The sequence below is a fragment of the Lycium barbarum genome, chromosome 11 (assembly GCF_019175385.1).
Source record: "Lycium barbarum isolate Lr01 chromosome 11, ASM1917538v2, whole genome shotgun sequence".
Lineage (NCBI taxonomy): Eukaryota > Viridiplantae > Streptophyta > Magnoliopsida > Solanales > Solanaceae > Lycium > Lycium barbarum.
In genome coordinates, this window is record NC_083347.1 from 29,162,633 (window position 1) to 29,187,866 (window position 25,234).

General features: G+C 37.6%; 1 pseudogene; it reads right to left on the reverse strand.

The window, feature by feature from the left end:
• Positions 1-2,547: 2,547 nt before the first annotated feature.
• On the reverse strand, positions 2,548-5,061 carry LOC132619224 (anthocyanidin 3-O-glucosyltransferase 2-like; annotated as a pseudogene).
• Between the last annotated feature and the right edge of the window lie 20,173 nt (positions 5,062-25,234).

The following is a 25,234-nucleotide window of genomic DNA, read 5'->3' on the forward strand; positions in this document are numbered from 1 at the left end:
TTCGAATCCGGCCCCTTCAGTAAAGGCGGAGCCCCCGGTATTTGATCCACCCGAGAGTTGTATGTTTCGACCCTCTTTTCAGTCGAGTCTACCCGCTTTGCCAAAGTCTCGAGCATTTTCAGAACCTCGGTGGAAGAGCCAGCTCCGGATCCATTGCTCTCGATAACGCGTGCCTCCTCCCTTCTGGGTTCAGCAACACCGCTCATTTTTTTCCGGGGTTATTGTATCCCCTCCGTTTTGCGACCGGGCTATTGCGATTCCTTGTTCGGCAATCGCCGCTCTCTGCTCCTGCAACATTTCAAAAATTAAACGTAAGTCAATATTATCATTAGGTGTTCCCGGTTCTTTCCGGTCCTGTGCTCGGGACAAAGTAACAGAATTGTGGGTATTTAGAGGATCAGTGGCCGGTAAGGTGGCATTCTCCTGGTCCACGGTGTTTTGACGGTTGAGGCCCTCCCTCGAATTAATGAGGTTAGGATCAGCGGGGTTTGGTGGTCCTCGTGGACCGCTTCCTTCGTTTTCGGCCACGATTTCGTTGTTGTTGACGTGACCAGATTGCCCACTGTCAGCCATTTTGTCCGTTTTTTCAGACACGAACAGAAGGTGTTTTTGATTTAGACGGGTAAGGTAGAGATCAAGATAAAAAACCACTATTATCCTAGCCCCACGGTGGGCGCCAAACTGTTTACCCCGGATTTGGATAATCAATTAAAATTGTAAGTGAGGTATAGGATATGTGGCTATATCTTGTGCTTATTTGATAAAGAGAAGAAATATATGAATATGCTATAAAGGAGCAATTGATGATCAATGGTTTGCTATGTACTCGTGTATCTATTAATACATAAACGGTATTTGATTTAGGAAATGTAAGAATTAAGCACAATAAATGTGGATCGAATCTGTTATATTGAGAGAGAGATTTGTACATTTTGCTATTACAAGAGTTTTTGGTAATGTAGAAGCCAACCCTCTAAAAGGAGGCCTGTGAGGACCCACAGTTGGGCGCTAACCATACTGTGAACCTCTGGGTATCTGACCCCATGAATTGACTGCTGTGGCATCTGCGCCCTGCTGACTAGTCATGACATACTCAGGTATTGTTCGGCAGGAAATCACAGACAATTCGAGATAGCACGCTGCAGCGCCTCGAACCCGTGACCTCAAGCCCTTTACATTCCCCTGAGGGAATCGACTCTTACCAATTGAGCTGCAGCTCAACTGGTAAGAGGCGCTTCCTTCGGGAGGACAAAAAGCTTGAGGTCACGGGTTCGAGGCGCTGCAGCGTGTGCGAATTGTCTGTGATTTCTTGCCACAATAGCTCAGTAGTCCATGCGCAGATGCATGTCAGCTAGTCAGCAGGGTCAGATACCCACAGCAGTCAGTAGAGGGGGCAACCTACAGTGCAGATCACTGTGGATCCTCGACAAAAAGTCGCCTTTTTTTTTGTGAGGACCCACAGTTGGGCGCTAACCATACTGTGAACCTCTGGGTATCTGACCCCATGAACTGACTGCTGTGGCATCTGCGCCCTGCTGACTAGTCATGACATACTCAGGTATTGTACGGCAGGAAATCACAGACAATTCGAGATAGCACGCTGCAGCGCCTCGAACCCGTGACCTCAAGCCCTTTACATTCCCCTGAGGGAATCGACTCTTACCAATTGAGCTGCAGCTCAACTGGTAAGAGGCGCTTCCTTCGGGAGGACAAAAGGCTTGAGGTCACGGGTTCGAAGCGCTGCAGCGTGTGCGAATTGTCTGTGATTTCTTGCCACAATAGCTCAGTAGTCCATGCGCAGATGCATGTCAGCTAGTCAGCAGGGTCAGATACCCACAGCAGTCAGTAGAGGGGGCAACCTACAGTGCAGATCACTGTGGATCCTCGACAAAAAGTCGCCTTTTTTTTTGTGAGGACCCACAGCTGGGCGCTGACCATGCTGTGAACCTCTGGGTATCTGACCCCATAACTGACTGTTGTGGCATCTGCGCCCTGCTGACTAGTCATGACATACTCAGGTATTGTATGAGCAAGAGACACAGACAATTCGATATACGCTGCAGCGGCTGGTATCGAACCCGTGACCTCTCCCCTTTTGTTCTCCCGAAGGAGACGACTTTCACCAATTGAGCTGCAACTGTGGGTCCTCACAAGGCCAATGCCCCTTATTTATAGTGCTGCCCCATGGGCTTCATACAACATAAAAAATAATAAAATAAAGAAAAAGTTCTGAGTTGGATTAGGTTGGATTAGGTAGACCGTACGGTCTGACACCCGTACGATTGGCAGTTGAACACAGCAGGACGTCATCGACGCGTGGCAACCGCACAACGGATCTCCCGGACCACCGGCCACGGTCAAACGGACATACGGCCTCGAACAACAGGTCATGGAAGAACCGGACCAAATGACGCCCTTCCTTTGCTCCGGCCCAAATTTTCCCCGGTTCAGCGTATACCCGATTTTTACCGTATACAATTGGATTTTATTAATCCAATTCCACATAGGAAGGGAAACCCAAAAAACCTAACAGTTATTACTCATTTTTCAGTTATTGCCCATAACCAGTTCGATAAAACGTCCAACAGAGGTATAGGAAGAGCCACCTTCCTTTAGCGCCAATCTGCTGTTTTCCTTCATGTCTTTCACTTTCAACCTTATTTCATTTTCAGGCTCCATTAATTTCCTTATTGCTTTCTCTATCTCCTCCGCTTTTATAATATCCGTGTTGCTCCCGGTAATCTTATAATACATCCTAATATCCACCGCCACACCTAAATCCTTCACTAATTCAAATGCATTTGCTTGCTGCTCCGAATAAATTGGCCAAGTCACCATTGGCACTCCGAACTAGGGTGGCAAATGGGTGGGTTTGGTTGGATTTGGTTTGGTTGAAAATGGTTTGAACAAAAATGGATTGGGTTTCAAACCGCCCATATTTTATGTGGGTAAATATGAGTTGGGTGATAAATGGCTGGATTAGTTATTGGTTAACCTATATTATACAAGTATAATATTATTTCAAGTGTATGTTCATAATTGTTTTCTTTTGTCAAGTTAAATTAATTTTTTCATATAAATTTCAGGGGTGAGGGGTGGGGGTAAGAATTTTTCTTTTTTCATTTTTTATAATTTTTTTATAAAAGTAAAATATATGAAATTGATTTTTTTTTTGTCGCGGGGGGGGGGGGGGGGGGGTAGGGGAGGGGTGGGGGACTAGAAATTCTTTTCCATTATTTATAAATTTTTTATAGAAGTAATATATATGAAAATTGAAATTTGGGGGGGGGGGGGGGGGGCAGGGGTAAGAATTTTTTTTTTTCATTTTTTATAAAACTTTTATAAAAGTAAAATATTTGAAATTGATTTTTTTTGGGGGGGGGGGGGGTCGTGGAGGCATGGGGTGGGGGTAAAAAAAAAAATCCATTTTTTATAAAATTTTATAAAGGTAAAATATATGAAATGTGGAGGTAAGAAAAAAATTCTCCTTTTTTATAAGTTTTTTATAAAAGAAAAATAAAGTATATGAAATAAAATAAAATAAATGTGTGGGGGTGGGGGCATAGCGGGGTGGGTGGTGGGGTAAGGGTTGGGGTGAGAGGTAAGAAAGAATTTTTTCATTTTCGAATGAGTTGTTATTGAGTCTAGTGTATTCTTATATGAATACCCGTATTTATTCATATTGTCAAAGAGAGACTTGAACCTCATATTTACTCACCTGAAATATGAGTGACCCAACTCACTAACATGTGAGTAAAATAAACTAATTTTCTAAATATGGGCTCAAATTACCACCTCTACTCCGAACCAAAGCTCTCCAAAACCGAATTCCGTCCACAGTGCGACACAAATCCACCCACTGCTTTATGAGACAAAATGGCCCCTTTCGTCCTTTGCAAGAACCCCTCCGGTAAGACATTTTCCGGGTTCTCGTAGTCACTTGGACACCATGAATCTTTTGGTGGCGGTTTCCTTAAAGACCACAAAAACCGACACCCACTATCCTCTAGAGCGTGGGCAATTCCCTTCACTTGTTCCTTGTTGAAACTTCCTGAGGTTCCAAAGCAGAGAAACACTACAGAGGATGGAGTTTGCCCATCTAACCATTTGATAATTTCCCGGTGTTGGAGAAATGATTCAAAGTTATAGGAAATGAAAATTGGTCACAATTTAGTATTTTAATTCATGTCTAAATAGGATTTAAAGGAGAGAATATATAAGAATGGGCCTTCTTATTTTAAGTTGAAGTAGGTTTCGTATTATTATAAACAGTAATGCTGCTAGTTATTTTCATTAGGTGAAAATTATAGAGAGCATTCAAATATTTAAAGTAAAATATTTTCTTTCACCTGATGAGATGAATCTTCCTTATCGCCGACACCGCTATTGAGGTTCAGCAATGGTCCAACTTGATAAACGGGTGGGATTTTCTCGTCCATATAGAGCGATTTCATAGCATGAGTTTCCAACTCCTGAAAGGTGTTCACCAATATTCCTTTGGTTTCTCGATATCTTTTGGAATTATCAAGGAACATAGTGGAACCACCTTCCTTATCCAAGAATATCAACGGCAAACATTTCACTGGAAATGGATTGAAATACGAAGGTACAGAGAGTTCGAATTCAGGGTCAACGTTGTAATTAGTAACGTCTATGTTAAAATCATCCCTTAGACTCTGCATATATATTCAAGTGAAGGCCAAGCATGGCTGCACTGGTCGTGTAGAAAACATAAGTTGGGAGACCAAATTCGCTAGCCACATCCATCATAGTAGTACACATCATGTCTACCACAAAACCGGACGGCTGAACTTGAGCCACAACATGTCTGACCTGAGGCTTATGGCTGTCAATAAATCCAGAAAAGAATGTGTTGCTGTTAAGGAGTTGTAAAGCGGATTCGTCTCGAGGGAGATGTATGAATTTCAATCTTGATGAGTTGCGATAAGTATTCGAGGAAAGTGATTGGATGTAAGTATTGAGGTTGGAGTCTAGGTTCATCTTCATGACAAGGACGGTGATAAAAAGATGTTCTTCTCTAGCTATAAGGAGCTTTGCCATCTCCACTGCGGGTACTAGATGACCCATTCCAGGAGATGGTATGAAGACCAACTCTTTCTTCTTTTTTTCACTCATTGCTTATTTTTTTTGTTTGCTTGATTTTATTTGATTCACTTGTAGTGTGATGTTCTAAGCTTTAAAGAGGAAGATCTTAAACCTTTATGGAGTCATAGTACAGATCTAGTTACTCCATCCGTCCGTTCAAAAAGATTATCTTACTTTCCTTATTAATTTATCCCAAAAAGATTGGCACATTTCTATATTTAGAAACAATTTAACTTTATGAGATAATTTATAGTCACACAAATATCTAAGATTTGTTTTAGACCATGCATTTCAAAAGTCTTTCTTTATTTCTTAAACTCCGTGTCAAGTCAAACTAAGATAATCTTTTTGAGACGGAGGATATATAGTTCAAGAGTATAATTGCCTTGGCGATCAAGAATGGCAATTATGTCATGTCTTTGATCATAAAAAAGGTTTGAGGATAAGCATTGTAAGGGAAAAAACTCATTTGAACTATTACCCTTTCATTGCTGGTCTTTAATTTTTTGCCATCATAAGAAACAATTTTTTTTTTTTGTAGCTATAAATTTATATTTTCTCATCATAATATTTTACAAGTTATGCACCGCATGACGTTTATCCTTAAAGAACTTATGCACCACTAGACATAAGTTCGATTGCAAAAGAGCAAAAATTAAAGAATAGTTAATTTTGAAGGCCAAAAATTAAATACCAGCCCTTTTGAAGGAGAATTCGCTAAATTTTTTACACTATTTGTATATGTACTAGCAAACTATGCCCGTACCATGCACGAGGCCCAACATAATTAATCACCATATTTAGCCAATTTAATTATTTGAAGAGACTTAATCAGAAATTAAAAAAAAAAAAAAGATTTAGGATATATCCTAACTAATCATTGACTAAATGGTAGAAGTTTAAATTAAAAAAAATGGACGTAATATGGTAAATCACATAATTTTAATCCCTAAGTAAAATTCTCAAATTGCTAAATGAAAATATAAAATAATAAATTTTAAAAAGGTAAAGAAACAATAACCAGAGAATTGCAAAGAAGAATAAAATAAGTAACAAAATGGAAAACTAAATATCAAAGCAAAGAGGAGCAATGAAAAAAATTAAGATGAGAAGCGATTAAGCGAAGAAGCAATCCACCAATGAAACTTCTTAGTGAGTCTTCATATTCTGTTTCTTTTCCTCTTATTTTTCCCCTTAATTTCTTAGTTGTTGTTAAAATTTGTCTTATTTTGTTTATGTCTGCCTCTTTTTATATTTAGTAAGTTGACAATTCAAATATCCTACATGTCAAGTTTATAATCACAAGATTCAAAGGATATTGTATTATATTATATATATTTTTAATTTAGAACCACAAGATTCAAAAGTCTATTTTTATTTTTTATTTATTTTTTAAACTCCGTGTCTCTATTTTTATTTTTTAAACTCCGTGTCTAGTCAAACTGAGACACTTAAATTGAGACAGAGGCAGTATATGTCAAATGAAGGAAATGAAAGGACAATTGAGACACTGCGGACACGTGGGGACCTAAAAACTAAACACACAATAGGTAGAATTAATGTTAAACCTCTGAAATGTACACATGTGAGTCTCTGCTTAGAGTACAATTTCATGTGCTTTCTATAATAGAGTAATAAAATGAAGTGTAGAAGTAAAGAAATATGATAACGTAAAAATGAAATACACGCGTATAGGTGGCAAACCAAGTAGTACTTGTTCAATGAAGTAGACCCACAACTGGAAAAAAAAAAAAACCAAGTACAATTGAAATAAGTCCAAATTTAGTGTATAAAATAAAGTGTAAAAGTAAAGAAATATGATAACGTAAAAGTGGAATACACGCATACAGGTGGCAAAAGAAAAAACTGTTGCATTACAGTGACTGAAATAGAAATACAATACACGTATGTATAAAGAGGCATAACAAATTCAATGACCAATGATATTGGTCCAAGTTTAAAGTACAATTGACATTGCTCCTAGTATAATAATTGATAGCTGTGTTTGTACCTCTTTCACGTTTATATATAATAGATAGAAATATAAGAAAAATATAGAATAGAAAAATAGACATATATTTTTAGTAATGTGGCCAAGTAATATGGGACAAAAGGAGTACTTCATTTATTAATTCTTAAAGAACGTGAAAAGTCAAAAGTGAACAAGTAAAAGTGCACAGAGGAAATAAAAATGTGTCGGAGAATTAAAATTGAAGCGCATACATGTATACATGAGAAGAGAACAAATATTTAGTAAGAACGTGAAAAGTCAAAAGTGAACAAGTAAAAGTACACGGAGGAAATAAATATGTGTCGAAGAATTAAAATTGAAGCGCATATACATGCATGAGAAGAGAATAAATATTCAGTATTATGACATATGTCCACGTGGAATTTACTAATTCTTAAAGAACGTGAAAAGTCAAAAGTGAACAAGTAAAAATGCACGGAGGAAATAAATTTGTGTAGGAGAATTAAAATTGAACTGCATACGTCGATACATGAGCAAAGAATAAATATTCAGCAAAAACGTGAAAAGTCAAAAGTGAACAAGTAAAAGTGCACAGAGGAAATAAATGTGTTAGAGAATTAAAATTGAAGTGCATACGTCTATACATGAGAAGGGAATAAATATTAAGTACTATGACATATGTCAACGTGGGATAAAAAAGTAATTGGTTAAAGTGTACAAGTTATATAGCTTTTGGTACAAGCATTCATTACGTGTACAATTTATAAAGCTTTTGGTACAAGCAGTCAATGCTGTGTTGGTCCCTCTTCCACACTTATATATAATTGAAAATGCGAATTAATAATTATTACTTTTTAGATTATCAAATTAGGCTTGCAATAGAAAGTTATATGTTGTTAGTCATCTTTAACTTGATGATGTAAAATAATTATAGTAGTAACAATATACAAAAGTTAACTTGTACAGATAAATGTTTGGAAAATTTACATGCCATAACTACTCCTAAGAGTTATTTATGAATTATAATTGTCTTTTGCAATAATTACATTTCGTAGCTATTATACATGAGGAGCGCTGTAGCTGGAGTGATCATTAGGCCTGTGCTTTGCCTTTGTGCGCCCAGGTTCGAATCCTGTTAGCCACATTCTGTTTCTGAGAAATTGCAATTTCGGCTGTATTTTCATATATTTTCGAGTGTTTCTTTGTATTTATATACTGATAATCCTTTTGTTTTGGCTATATTTAAATGTGCAAGTTTCTACTATAAATAAATACAATCAAATACACATGTATCTAACTGTATTAACAAAATTGGTTGCACCACATTCAGGTCATATTTATTTGATATATTGAGGTGTATTTCGATTAGCAACCTAACATTTCACTGTATTAGAATGTATTTCATTGTATTTGGTCAGATATATGTCACATGTATTTGGTGTATTCAGCTGTATTTCAGATAGCAACCTTATAACTGTATTTAAAAATAGGGAAATACAACCGAAATTGCAAAGATAACTACGGTTTGTAAATTGCAAAGGTGCAGCTATATATTGTTAGGAGCTTATAAAAGGTAGTTGTTTATGTAAGTTGCTCTAAATGTTTTTATAACAACTACTAACATGAAACTAATTCTCGGAAAATTTGGGATGACTGCTAAACACTGGATCTTTCAGGGGAAAGTCACATAAATATAACTTTTTAAAATGGTAATTAAAAAAATTACACAAATACAACTTATTCAAAATTTGAACTTTTTAATTACATAAATACAACTTTTTACTTTCATAAAATATCAATTTAGAGGTATATTTATATTAATGTATTTCATAAAATATATAGTATATCGATGCACTTATATGCTTAATTTAACTTATATAGTATATCAATGCAATGCACTTTGCCTAACTTATATTAATATAGTATATCGATTAAATATAACTTTTTACTTTCCTAAAATATCAATATAGAGGTATATTTATATTAATGTATTTCATAAAATATATAGTATATCGATGCACTTATATGCTTAATTTAACTTATACAGTATATCAATGCAATGCACTTTGCCTAACTTATATTAATATAGTATATCGATGCACAATATGCATATATATATATATATATATATATCATATTATTTTTAATATAGTATATTCTGTTTATTATATATGGTAGATGTATAGTTAATGTTATTGCCTTCATCATATTATTAATTCTATTATTAATGATAGGTAGGAAAGGAGAATTTATAGGGACAAATTAAGGAAAAAAATATAACCTGTATAAATTTGTTACCATATTTATACTAAATTGAATACTTAATATTATTGCCTTCATCATATTATTAATGATAGGTAGGGAAGGAGAATTTGTAGGGACAAATTAAGGAAAAAATATAACCTGTATAAATTTGTTACCATATTTATACTAAATTGAATACTTAATATTATTGCCTTCATCATATTATTAATGATAGGTAGGAAAGGAGAATTTGTAGGGATAAATTAAGGGAAAAAAATAACATGTATAAATTTGTTACCATATTTATACTAAATTGACCATATTTATTGATTTTTTGCTTTTATCATTTATAGGGTATATTTTATAGATTCTGTAAATTTAAATATAGTTGTAGGTTCTGTAAATAGTAGGGGTGTCAATGGTTTTTCAAAAACCGATTAAACTGACCGAACCGTACCGTACCGAACCGATTTTTAGGTTCTTTTTAATATCGAAAGTTTTAAAATAAATTGATAACCGTACCGAATAATTAGGATGGATTTTTTATTATATAAAAAATACCGAATCAAACCGAATAAATACATATGTAGAAATATATTTTATATATCATAATTTATAATACATAGCTTTAGATGCTTTGTCTTTGGGATGAATTTAAATGGAGATGGCTATAACTAAAACTTAAACCTACCCGTCGACCCTATTTGAAACAAAATACATAAAGTCTCGAATACTGCTACACAATAATATCATCAACACCTCGAAAAGAAGAAAAGGTTTGGTTTCTCCTCCTCTTCTTTTTGTTTATATTTTTTCTAAATTTTTAAAGTTCTTATTCCAATTAGCAATGGTATTAACTGCATATAACTTCATATTGCAAATTCTTTAACTAATTTTTTTAGTACAATTACTCTTTCTCCACTGCCACTAGAACCTATATGACAATTAATTTATATAGTTCTATTTTTTAATAATTTCTTATGATAAAAATAATCTTTAAACACCAATTATCATGTTTTGATACAATTGTTGGTTTGCCGCCTTGCTACCTACAAGATCCATCAATCCATTGTAAAGTTCTAGTTTTTAATAATTTTAATATTCTTTTATAAGCAATGAGTATACGTATTTATCGTGTAGTGTGTTCCTTATAAGTTATAAGTAGATGTCGTTGTATTTGTGAGCATCAATAATGTAGTGTTTTTAGTTTGTTTCTTCCATAACTTTTTAATCCTTGTTTTTTGTACTGCATTAGGTGATTTTTTAAAAAATATCGTAAATTAACCGAACTGTACCAGTACTGAAGAAAAACCAATCTCATTGGGATGGTTTTCAAAAGTTTAATTTTGGTTATATAAAGTAGAGTAACCGAAAAATTGGTATGGTATAAATTTTTGCAAAAAACCGACCGAACCAAACCATTAACACCCTAGTAAATAGTTATATATTTACTACTATTTGTGTTTTTTTTTTACTTTTTTTTTTAATTGTTTTTTATTATTTAGGGGGTAGGGGAAGGGGAAATAGGGGAAGGAGATTACAATGTGGGGATTCGAACCCTCACCAACAACTAGTATTTGTGTAAGTTCCCCATATTTCAGTGTGTAACTATACGCAATAAGTAGGTTAGCCCAACTCGAGATTAGTCCACTTTTTGGTTTGGCATGTCTTCTGGGTATTGGGTTTCTATCCGGTCCCCTTTCTCAAGGAACTATACTGGGCCAATTGAATTCCGACTCTTTATCCCGTGACCCTCAACCACTGTCATATTAAGATATTTTCTTGGTGTGAATTGAGGAAATGACCCTCTACAAAATATAACAGATCGTTTTTGTGTTATTTCAGAATCGTTCATGTGTACAGAGAGTCATATACCTCTATTCATTTTAGAAAGACACTTTTCACTAATTTCCTCATTTTCTTCCGGGTTAATTCCAAATATGATCACTCAACTAAATGAAATACATCTACTTAATTTTTATTTCAATAAAGTTACTCAAGTCCATAAATATAATGAAACTAGTACACATGCCTGCGTTTCGCGCCGTTTTAAAGAATACTATAATCGAACATTAATGTCATAATTTTTTAAAATTCACTACTAGTTCAAAATTTAATGATTTTCATCTTTACATGATTCTTCTAACATTTTATATAAAATTCTTTGCTAGAAAGACTGTTAGAAACATTTCACTTTCCGTTAGAAACTTTTCAGTTTAATATGAGAGAACTCATTTAGATCATAAAGAAAAAAATAAAATAATTACAAAGAAAAAAAGAATTGATGCGGAGTAATATAAAATTATGGGGATGCAAACTTAAGACGTCATATATTTTTCTTCCTGTTAAATTTATTTTTTTAGTATTTTGTTTCTTAATGTTACTTCTTTATAATTCTGTTCATAATATTATTATTTTCATTTCTCTCAAACAACAATTTTAAGGAGCCATATAAGCGGAAAAAGAAATGAAACGAAACAAAGAAAAGATCAACAACAACATACCTGATGAAACTCTACAAAGTGGGGTCTGAAGGGGGTAGAGTATACGCAGACCTTACCCCTACTAAGAGATGAACACATAAATATTAAATCATTGGAGGAAACAGAATGACAAGTTATTTATCAAAATTTGATTTCCATATAATTTTATTTCATAGGTGAAAAACTTGAAGATATTAAAGAAATACATGCACTGGTATGAAAGATTGCGATTCAAAAAGTATCAAGTTGTTATTTCCTTTAATTGATTTAACTCTCACGACAAACTTGATGAGGTGAAAACGATTATGAAATTTTAGTTACAAAGCATTATGACAAATTTGTTACTGAAAATTTTAAACACTTTTATTAAGGACTGCAAGGTCATTCCGAGTGAGGATCTTACGACCCAGCATAAGCTATTGGTGATGGATTTGGAGATAAAGAGGAAGAAGAAGAAGAAGAGGGTTGTGGATGACCGACCGAGGATTAGGTGGGGGAGTTTGACTTTGTCTAGTGCCCGAGAGATGGGGGAGAAGTTGATGGCTATGGGAGCGTGGGATAGTAAGGGGGATGCGAGCAGTATGTGGGATAGGATGGCCAGTTGCATTAGGGAAGCAGCTAGAGAGGTATTGGGCGTCTCAAGAGGCCGCCGTGGTGGGCACCGAGGGGATTGGTGGTGGAATGGAGAAGTCTAAGGGAAGGTGGAAGCAAAGAAACAGGCGTATGTGAAGTTGGTAGACAACAAGGATGATGAAGAGAAGCGGACGAACAGGAAAAGTATAAGATGGGGAGAAAGGAGGCGAAGTTGGCAATTTCGGTGGCAAAACAACAGCCTTTGAACGCCTTTATGCAAAATTAGAGGACAGAGGCGAGGATAAGAAGTTGTTCAGGCTTGCCAAGGCGAGAGAGAGGAAGGCACGCGATCTAGATCAAGTGAAGTGCATCAAGGAAGAGGATGACAAAGTGTTGGTGGAGGAAGCTCACATTACACGGAGATTGCAGTCATACTTTCATAAACTCTTGAACGAAGAAGGCGATAGATACATTGTGTTGGGAGATTTGGAGTACTCTGATAGGCGTCGCGACTTTGGATATTGTAGGAGTATAAAGGTTGAGGAGGTTGAGGGAGTTGTTCGTAGGATGCACAAGGGAAGAGCGATGGGCCTGACGAGATTCCTGGGGAATTTTGGAAGAGTGCAGGCAGGGTAGCTTGGAGTGGCTGACTGAGTTGTTTAATGTCATTTTCAAGACAGCGAAGATGCCCGAAGAATGGAGGTGAAGTACAATGATTCCCTTGTACAAGAACGAGGGTGACATTCAAAGGTGTAACAACTATAGAGGTATCAAGCTGCTAAGTCACACTATGAAAGTGTGGGAAAAGGTGGTGGAGATAAGGGTGAAGAAAGGTGTGTCTATTTCAGAGAATCAGTTTGGATTCATGCCGTTGCGCTCGACTACAGAAGCCATTCATATTGTAAGGAGATTGGTGGAGTAGTATAGGGAGCGGAAGAGGGACTTGCACAGGGTATTCATTGACCTAGAAAAGGCTTACTACAAAGTGCCAAGAGAGGTCCTATGGAGATGCTTGGAGGCTAAAGGTGTACCTATGGTGTACATTAGAGCAATAAATGACATGTATGATGGAGCCAAGACCAGGGTAAGGACGGTAGGAGGAGACTCGGACCACTTCTTGTTCTGATGGGGTTGCATCAGGGATCAACTCTTAGCCTGTTTCTACTTTCCTTAGTGATGGATGGATTGACGCGACAAATACAAGGTGAAGTGACTTGGTGTATGTTGTTCGTGGATGACATAGTCTTGATTGACGAGACTTGCAGCAGAATTAATGCTAAGCTGGAGGGCTGGAGACAGACGTTGGAGTCTAAAGGATTTAAATTGAGTAGGACCAAGACAGAATACTTGAAGTACAGGTTCAGTGGCATACCACATGAGGCTGACGAGGAAGTGAGGCTTGGTACCTAGGCCATCCAAAAGAAAGGAAGTTTCAAGTATCTTGGGTCTATTATGCAGGGAGATGGGGATATCGACGATAATATTTCACATTGTATAAGTGCAGGGTGGATGAGATGGAAGCTCGCTTCCGGAGTGCTGTGTGACAAGAAACTGCCACCAAAACTTAAAGGCAAGTTCTACAAAGTGGTGGTTAGACTGACTTTATTGTACGGAGCGAAGTGTTGGCCAGTCAAGACTCTCAAGTTCAGAAGATGAAAGTCGCGGAAATGCGAATGCTACGATGGATGTGTGGGCATACTAGGGGGGATAGAATTAGGAATGAAGATATCCCGGACAAGGTGGGAGTGGCATCGGTGGATGACAAGATGCGGGAAGCGAGACTGAGATGGTTTGGGCATGTGAAAAGGAGAGACACATATGCTCCAGTGCGGAGGTGTGAGAGGTTGGCTATGGACGGTTTCAGGAGAGTTAGAGGTAGGCTAAAGAAGTATTAGGGAGTGGTGATTAGACAGGACATGGCGCAATTTCAGCTTACTGAGGACATGATCTTAGATAGGAGGTTGTGGAGGACTCAGATTAGGATAGAAGGCTAGGAGGTAGTCTTTATTATCCTTTCGTCCTAGTAGTTGTAGTTTTGCTCATTCGTTTATTGCCTTTTGATTTCTGCTTATATTTGTTGGACCTTGTACTTCGATTATCTTATTTACCTATGGTATCTACTGCTCCTTTCTTTCCAGACTGTTCTATCATGACTTTCTCGCTTTTGTTATTCCTCGTTTTCATATTATTTTGATATGCTTGTCCCTATATGACCTTTTTGTCTTGTTCTCTCTTGAGCTGAGGGTCTTTCGGAAATAACCTCCCTACCTTTCAATTTGGGGGTAAGGTCTGTGTACACTCTACCCTCCCCAGACTCCACATTGTGGAATTATACTGGGTATGTTATTGCTGTTATTGTACTTTTATTTTAAAAAATAAGGGGAAAGGCAATAAACGGAGAAAATCATATCCCAGTTCCTGCAACAAAATTCTAACAAATCAAGAAAATAGAATACAAAACTTTTCAGTTGGAGCACCCATATAATGCAACCAGAAAAATCAACTAAAACTTCATGAATAGAGATTATAGAAACACCAATCAAATGTTAAGGATATTCTCACTTGTTCGGAGTAATAACTTTGGTGCACCAATAAAAAAAAAGTAGTAGCAAAATATCAATAAGGTTATAAGCTTAAAATAAGAAAAATTAAAAAGAACTGAACAATTAGAACATTATTATATAATATAATGATCACAAAACATTTTTAGAAGTTCCAACAAAAAAGAGCGAAAATTTGCATGTAGTTCTTAGAGGAGAAAGAATGGAAGATCATTTTATTTTTTTAACTAAAGATCTTGAACATGATTTATCAAAAATTGTTTTGTATCTTGATATTTTGTTATCTTATTTCTCTTACAATGCTGCATTGACTACATTTCTTTTGAGCCGAGGTCTATTGGAAACAACCTATCTACCCCATAAAGGTAGAGGTATAATCTGCGTAGATCCTACCCTCTCTAGACTCCACTTGTGAAATTACACTAAGTATGTTGTTGTTGAGTTATTACAGTGGTCGATGCTAAAGAAAATGCAGAATGATGTGGTAGCACACCCATGAAAGGTATATCTTTCTCAGAACATTACCAGCCTTTTCATTGACATACATTGGTGTGATACATGTAAAACTAAATCAAACCCAGTCATGCTTCCAAAATTGTGGCTAAGAAGAGCAAGAATTCCAAAGCAAGAGGTGTAAGAAAAAGCATTCCCCTTAGGGAGAAGGCAAAAAGGCATAATTTGTTTTCCAGACAAAGCGGCGTAGCTGTACGATGAACATAGATTTTATTGGGTATGGGTTAAATATTAGAATTGTAACTGAAATTTTAAGTACAAACTAAAAGAGAATTGAATAGTCATGACTTTTAGAAGTTTTTAATTTATTTAGAGCACTGAAATAGGAGGATAAAAGACCATTCTAAGAAAATAGATAATTACAAATACCTACTTTTGAGGCATGTCATGTCACAGGGTATATGTCTCTCCTTTATATACATATATATATATATATATATATATATATATATATATATATATATATATATATATATATATATAGATAGATAGATTTGGCAGGGCATGACAACGCGGGATACTAAGGGAGTCCGGAACCAAAATGACCCCCAAAAAAACCTTTTGAACCAAAATACCCCAACAAAAAAAAAGTGACATAAGTACCTTTTGCGCAGTATTTTACTGCGCTAAAACACTTAACCGTGACGGAGCCGTTAAGTGCTTTAGCGCAGTAAAATACTGCGCTAAACCAAATTCTCTCTCTCCTAAGAGCGCAGTATTTTACTGCACTATAGGAGTCCACCATTTTCCCAAAACAACCACTTATTACATTTTCACACTTTTTTACGTAGTTTAGCCGTATATTAATCGTGCTTTGAGACTCCGGAACTTCAATATTTTATATAGAACCCTACTTATATTTGTACGATTAATAAGGTAGGCTCAATACTTCAAGGATACGCAAAAGTTTGGATTGTCGTTTTAGTGGTTGAAAAGTGCTCGAAATCCTTTTTTGTTTGAAGACTCGTAGTCATTAGCTTTACGTTATTTATCTTTTAGGGTTTCGTGTTATTTTAAATTAATGCTTAACTTTATTTCGAATGTGTTATGTTTTTTTTTTATTATCAATTTAGGATGTAAAACTATAAACAATAATAAAGACTAAGATAATATTTATAAATATAAATAGATATGCAAAAACTATATAATATTTACAATAAAATGTACAACACTAATGTATATACACTATCGTGGATGGGTCCCACACGTGGTATGTCTGAGACTATCCTTAGGCCTAAGGCGCATACCATCCCCACCGCCCTCGTCATCGTCTCCATCGCCCTTTTTCCTCTTAATAACCAAGCGTTCTAAGTCATGATCATCTCCCCTTCCCCTAGCCCGTGCGCCCTTGACTAGAATGTACTTCTTCTTGGGATTTGATCCCGCTAGCACGGGCAGAACCTCATGCTGACCTAGGTCTGGAAACTCGATCTCTTTCTTGTCTGCAGTCGCCACCGCAGGCGCCGAAGGATGAACCTGAAAAGTATATAATAATTAGTACCATTTCATATTTATATTGAATACATTAACGTTTGTTGAATAATCAAACCTGTGTATCAACGGGCTCCCGAGATAGGTCTGTAGGCTCCTGAGATGGGTTTGGTGCAGAATATGAGGTAGTCTCCTGGACGAGATGTTGTTCGAAGTCCAAATAAAGGTTATAAAAATTAAATAAATATTTACCTTATATTGAATAAAATTGATTTTAAGTAAAAATCTTAACTGCACCTCGGTAGTCTCATGAGAAGACATCTCTGCCTCGGCAGGCTGATGAGAAGGTTCCTGAATGGGTCGCTCCTGTGGACCCAATGGCGTCTAATCCTAAAATATTAAAAAAACGAAATAATAAGTAACATACATATTTAAATAAGTAATTTAAATAATCAAATATGTATTTTAAATATTGACCTTATATTGAATAAAACTAATTTTAATAAAAAGCTTACGTGTGGCTCGACAGTCACATGGGAAGACACCGTTGGCTCGGCAAGCTCATGAGAAAACACCTAAGTGGGTGGCTCTGCTGGACCAGCTGACGCCGAATCCTAACATATAAAATATTACTAAATAATGAGTAACATATATATATTAAAAATAAGTAATTTAAATGAAAAATAAGTATTTTAAATACTAACCGGGATAAAAAACTCATCGAAGTCAAGAATCCTGGCTCCCTTTAACTTTCTCACAGGCCGCTCATCAGCTAATGAAGCGCGTAACGCCGCCCAATCGACGTTGTCATGCTCCTCCATGTATGCATTCTGGCTCGGCTGTTGATGTGCCGTGAAATTACGGTACATTCAATGTCAACTGCTTAGTCTTTTGTAAATCCTCAAATACTTTTGATGTCGTTTCTCGTTTTTTTGTGTTAATTTGTAGAATAACATGTGTTGGAAGCAACTTGAGGCAAAATGAAGCAAACAACTAGCTGAAGTGAACCAGAACATCACCTGCGAGTCGCATGTACTGCATGCGAGTAGCAGGTGCTGCAGCATCTAATGACAGAGATGGCTAAAATGGAGGACGGTGGTGCAACACATGCGAGCACCACATGCGAGTCGCATGTGGTACATGCGAGTCGCATCTGATGCAACAGATGCTGCACCACAGCTGCTTGAAGATGCAATACCTGTGAAGCTTTGGTGCAACCTGTGACTCGCAGGTTGCACATACAGCACCAAGTGCGATTCACACCAGATGCACAGGAGTATTTTTGTCTGGAAATTGTTCCCATTTTAGAGATTTTATAAATAGATTTTCTAGGGTTTTGGACTCATTATTCTACAGATTTTAAGTTATCTTTTTATGGAGCTCATTTATTATTGGTTGGTAAAGCTTTTAAGAGATTCCTTTGCTTTTGTCATCTTCTCCATTCAATACTTTTGTAAGCTTTATGAATACACTTTACATTATTGCTTTATCTTTAATAAATATTAGTAGTTAATCTTTTTAGCTAAGGTTGTGGGACCAAATGTGTTAGTTATGTGATTGGATTTCATATTCATACTTGATTTATATGCTAAGGGTGTTTTCTGTTAACTCTTCACGCGTTAATGTCTAGTGATGGTGTACAACATTACTTGTGCCTTAATACCATTACTTTACTTGGAAAAGAAAGTAGAGGTTACGAAAAGAGTTAATAGCAACAATTTGGGTCATTAAATCCATCTAATAGATTGAGCTAGGAATAGAAAAGCTAGTTGAGGCTAAATGGGTGTTCTCATATAAAACATTCTAGGGCTTGGAAAAGCCTAGGATGAAAATTGCTAATTTGGTTGGAAAACTTTTAGCAAGATTCACGTGACCCCTGGTTTAATGCATCTAGGCATATGAATAAATTGAATTGATACCCAAGCGCATTACTTTCCATTGGAACCACAACCTTGGTCCCATTCACCAATAGTTTACATTTCATAACCACTCTTAGTCTTTAATGAAAAAACAACAACCTACCTACTATTATATTCCCCTCTCCCTTGAAATATAGACTAATAGTCGGGCGTTACACTTGACAAGTATATTTCTTCATTGTATTCTCTGTGGGATACGACCCCAACCTCGTTGGGTTCTATATTTGACAACGACCGCTTACTCCTGATATTAAAGGTGTAATTTGGGCGTATCAAATTTTGGAACCGTTGCCAGGGAATACGGTCTAGAAATTTACTAACTAGTGTAAAAAATTACTTTTAGTCTTTATTTCTTTTCTTATTTCCTTTTTGTTGTTGTGTGTTGTGCAGGAAATATGGACGGCGCTAGTAATCCCATCCAAAATCCACATGTGGTGGTCATTGAAGAGGCGGCGGGGGCAGGCTATGCAGCCGCAATTCAGCCCCCGCCTCTAATTGGAATCTCGAGTTTCCACGTGACCAACACAATGCTACACCTGCTCAACACTAAGGGCCTGTTTGGTGGTCTACTCAAAGATGACCCGAATAGGCACCTTAGGAACTTTCTTGGGGTTTGTTCTACCAATGTGCATCCGGGCATCTCAATTGAAGCAGTCATGCTACGGCTATTCCCGTACTCCCTAACGGGGGAAGCCATGGCTTGGTTAGAGGTTCTCCCGTCCGGATCCATCACTACTTGGGAGGAATTGACCGAAGTATTCCTCGAGAAGTTCTTCCCTCCATCGTGGATGTTACAAATCCGTGACGAAATCAACAACTTTCGTCAACTTCCTGATGAGGCTCTCCATGAAACTTGGATTCGTTTTAAAAAGAAAGTGAAAAGCTGTCCCAAGTATGGGTTGCCCGATAGTGTGCTTCTATAAACATTTTATAGGTCTTTAGACTCGATCAACAAATCAGTGGCGAACAACATCGCAGAAGGGCCTATTATGGATAATTCTTATGCCACCATTTGTGAATTGTTGGATAAATTGACCGAGACTAATGAAGCATGGCACACTAGAGATGCGGAAATAGGTGGAGGAAGTTCCTCCAAAAATGTGCTCACTCGTGAGATGATCAAGAAGGAGAAAGAGAGAGATGAATCCATGGCCAAACTTGTCACCCAAATGGGTCTTCTTACAAAACATGTCATGGGTGGCGGAAGCAAAAAGGTGAATGCAGTAGAATCTTGTGAAGGGGGTTCCCCAGATGAGCAATGTTTCCAAATGTATGATGAGGAGTCAAAGTTATGTCAACAATCTAAGGGAGGGTTCCCGTCCGAACTACCAAGGTTCGAGTTAAGGATCTTGGCGGCAAGGTCAGGGGAATCAAGGTTGGAACAAAGATCAAGGTCACTCTAATTGGAGAGATAATCGTGACAACAATCAAGCTGGTTACAACAACAACAATCATTGGAGCTCAAATCCGTATGTCCCTCCAAAGGGTAATCAACCAAGCTATAGTCGGTGCCCACTAGCGATCCCGCTATTTCAAAAATTGAAGATATGTTGTCAAGGGTGTTGAAGAAAGTGGAATCCACCGATACCTTTTGCAAGGAGACTAGAGATGAGGTTAAATCAATGGGGCAAGTTGTGAGTTCACACTCTACCTCCATTAAACAATTGGAGTCTCAACTTGACCAAATCTCGGCTATCCTAAACCAAAAGCAAAAAGGCTCACTCCCTAGTGATACAGTTGCAAATCCAAGGAATGATTGTGATCATAAATGCAATGCAATTACTACTAGAAGTGGCAAAACCATTGGGGAAGAGGCGTTGGTGAAAGAGGATATGTTGGGTGACGATGAGAAAATAGTTGAAGAACCCATGGTTGTTGAAGAAGAAGTGAACCCAAAGAATATGCGGGCTAGTATTGAAAAGCCTATTGTTGTTGAGGACCCTCCGGAAATTAATGATGCTTCAAAAAGCAATGAAGCAGTGGAGGAGGTACCAAGGGCTTCACCGCCCGTTATGAAGCCCCCTCCTCCTTTTCCCCAACGATTGGCAAAGAAAGAGGATGATGGAAAATTCCTCAAGTTCATCGAACGATTAAAAGGGCTCTCAATAAATATTCCATTAGTTGAGGCACTTGAGCAAATGCCCGGTTATGCAAAGTTTATGAAAAATCTTGTGACCAAAAGAAGGAGTCCTGGCCTTGAAACATTTGGGGGCACTCATCATTGTAGTGCAATCGTTACCAAAGCTTTGGTACAAAAAAAAAAAGATCCCGGAGCGTTCACAATTCCATGCACCATCGGTAAATACAATTTTGCAAAAGCTTTATGTGATCTTGGAGCAAGCGTCAATTTGATGCCGCTATCTATATTCAACAAGTTGGGATTGGGCACTCCCCGTCCCACCACGATGAGATTACTTATGGCGGATAGGACCGTAAAGAGGCTCATTGGTATTCTTTATGATGTGCTTGTGAGAGTAGATCGATTTATTTTTCTGGCCGATTTTGTGATCTTGGATTGTGAAGTTGACTTTAAAGTTCCCATAATCTTGGGAAGACCATTCTTAGCTACGGGGCGTGCCCTTGTGGATGTGGAGAAAGGTGATTTAAAATTTAGGATGAATGATGAAGAGATCACTTTCCATATTTGCAAGTCAATGAAACAACCGGCAGATATGAGTGTTATGTCGGTTATTGATACAATTGATGAAGCAATAGAGAAAACCATAGAACATGAGCATATAGGTGATATGTTGGTGGCGGTGATAATGAACTATGAAGGGGACAATGAAGAAGAGTTTGAGGAGACGGTCAATGCATTGATTGGAATGGGGTCTTACCACCTAAATCCAAAGAAACTTGATCTTGATTTGGACAAACCGAGAAACTTCTCCTGCAAAGCCTTCCATTATTGAGCCTCCTACTTTGGAACTCAAACCTCTTCCTTCACATTTGAGGTATGAGTTTCTTGGACCCAACAACACATTGCCCGTGATTATATCCGCCCGGTTGACGGATGACCAAAGAGAGAGGCTGATGGTGATCTTGAGAAGATACAAAAAAGCTATTGGGTGGTGTATTGCGGATATCCAAGGGATTCCGCTCGGTATTTATACTCATAAAATTCAACTTGATGAAAAATGTGAGCCAACCGTCGAATATCAAAGGAGGTTAAATCCTCTTAAGTAAGAGGTTGTGAAGAATGAGATCATCAAGTGGATAGACGCCGGGGTAGTGTACCCTATATCGGATAGTTCTTGGGTGAGTCCAGTTCAATGCGTGCCCAAAAAGGGTGGAATCACCGTGGTTGCAAATGCTAAAAATGAATTGATCCCCACTCGCAAGGTCACCGGATGGCGGGTCTGCATGTATTATCGAAAGTTGAATAAGTGGACCAAAAAGGATCACTTCCCAATGCCATTCATGGATCAAATGCTTAATAGGCTTGCAGGAAGAGATTATGTTTTTCTTGATGGGTATTCCGGGTACAACCAAATCACCATTTCCCCTGAGGATCAAGAGAAAACCACTTTCACTTGTCCTTATGGAACCTTTGCTTTCAAGAGAATTCCTCTTGGGCTATGTAATGCACCCATAACATTTCAACGTTGCATGATGTCTATTTTCTCCGACATGGTTGAAGAGTCCATTGAAATCTTCAGGGATGACTTTTCCGTGGTTGGGGATTCCTTTGATGAATGATTGGAGAATCTTTCCCAAGTATTGAAATGATGTGAAGAGACAAATTTGGTTCTAAATTGCGAGAAGTGTCTCTTCATGGTTAGAGAAGGCATTATCTTGGGACACAAGATTTCGGAAAAGGGGCTTGAGGTTGATCAAGCTAAAATTCAGGTTATTGTCAAGCTTCCTCCCCAATCTCCGTCAAAGGTGTTCGTAGCTTCCTTGGGCATGCCGAGTTTTATAGAAGATTCATCAAGGATTTCTCAAAAATATCCAACCCTCTATGCAAATTGTTGGAGAAGGAATCAAAGTTTGTATTTGATGGTGCTTGTTTGAAGGCATTTGAGGGCTTGAAAGAGAGACTTACCTCGGCTCCTATCATCATTTCCCCGAATTGGTCCCAACCCTTTGAGTTGATGTGTGATGCAAGAGGATTTTCCATGGGGGCTGTTCTTGGCCAAAAACGTGATAAGATCTTTCACCCGATTTACTATGCAAGCAAGACTCTGAACAGTGCCCAAATGAATTACATTGTCACCGAGCAAGATTTGTTTGCTATTGTGTTTGCTTTTGAGAAGTTCTGGGCTTACTTGTTGGGAACCCACGTGATCGTCCACAATGATCACGCGACTTTACGTTACCTCATGACAAAGAAAGATGCAAAACTGAGGTTGATACGTTGGGTCCTTCCCTTGCAAGAGTTTGACTTTGAAGTCAAGGATAGAAAAGGTTGTGAAAATTATGTGGCGGACCATTTGTCTCGTCATGAAGAAGGTGGGCGTCCATTGGATGGTTTAGAAATCAATGAGTCATTCCCAGATGAGCAAGTAATGGCGGGGTCACATGACATGTGTTACACCTCGGAAATTTCCCCGTGAACGTACAGTGAAAAGTTGCAGGTTTGCACTTTGGCTCAGTTGGCCGGAAAGTGGAATACGGCTCGTAAAGTGATTTACGGACCATAAACTGCTATCGTCCTCCAACTTTCCAAAATTTCAACTTTCTGTCAAATGCTTCAAATGGTTAAAAACGACTTGGAATACGGACTGTAAATTGAAATACGACCCGTAAACTGAGTCGTAAATTGCCATGATCTCCAGCGTGCCTTTCTGGTTTTGATATGCTTAAATACGGTCGCGAAGGACGGACCGTAAACCAGAATACGGCCCGTAAAGTGGGTTTACGGCCACTGTACACCCCAACTACTGTTCAGAAAAATCAGATTTTTAAGTTAAGTATAAGGGACCCCAAGCTCATTTTATTTCATTTCTCATCTTTCTAATTCAAGAACTCTCTAGAATACTCCAAAACACTTCATCCACAAGAATTCAATAGAATCAAAGGAAAACCAAGATCAACAACACATAATCCATAAATCAAAGTGTATGAAACCTAAGTAAGGTTCATCTTCCTCAAAGAAAACTAAAAAGAGATGAGGTAGGGTTTGGTGCTAGAGGAGAAACTCCACTCAAGACTTGTTCAACCATAATCTATGGTAAGTTTCATGACTTCATCATGTTGTTTAAAGTATTGGAAAGCTAAGATACTTGAATGGTAGAAAAACATAGAAAATGAGTCTTAAATGGATGAATAGTGTCACAGTTGAATGGTATTTGAATGGAATCATAAATGTTGATGTGCTATGATTATGAATATGTTGTAAAGGATGTTTAGACCATGAAATAAGTATCATATAAGAGAAAACGTGATAATGAGTTATATGTATGAATGTGGGGAAATTAAAGAGAAATGGTGGAGTGCGGTTAGTGCATGTAAATGATGATTGTTGAATACAATATTGTGAACGTTGTTGTGAGCGTTTGGGAGTTAATATAGAATATGAGAAAAGTAGTATAACCAAAGGAAGTGCCGCCCAATTTTCCCTAGAAATAGTAGCGCGTTCTTATAGTCGAATAACTAACATAAATGCGAATTCTCTTTGAAGGTAGAAACGGGATATCGAAGGAGAACAAGCGAACGATAGCTTAGTTAAACGTCGAAGGTATGTGAGGCTAGTCTCTTCTTTCTAATGGAATGAATCCTATAGCGTAACTACTTTCTTATCCATGAGACTATGTCTATAATTTGCTACACAAGGTAATGAGTTAGAATATAGAAAGTCTAATGGTGTTATTTATCGCTTGCACTCACCTTATGTGCTAATCCCTTCAAGGTGAGGCATAATGTCCATGATTGTTCCATAATGCAATCGGGGGATCACGACCTTACGTCACCCCGATAGAGTATGGTTGGTCTTGAGCCTTATGTATGTATTATAATAAGTTAAGTATATTATGATGAGCATATGATGATATCACTATTACACCGCGCCTATTTGGCCGGGCAGTCACCGCTAAGGCGGGCAGCTATACGATACACCATGGCCAAATGGCATGGGCAGACACCACTAATGGGTGGCATGAGATGTTACCCCGGACGCGGGAGGCCTGGACGCAGGCTCATGTTATGATTATCACATCGATCCGATACGGACGGGCAGTTTATACATGATGCATATATGATATGATATGATGATGAGCATGAGTAAGACAATATGACTTGTTTTTCTTATACTTGGCAGCTAGATTCTGATGTTCCATATGAGTATCTCCTTTACATCATTGTCTTATTTCATTGTTTATGCCTCTCATACTCAGTACAATGTTCGTACTGACGTCCGTTTTCTTTGGACGTTGTGTTCATGCCCACAGGTAGACAGGGAGGAGAGCTCGATCCAGAACCGTAGTAGCTGTC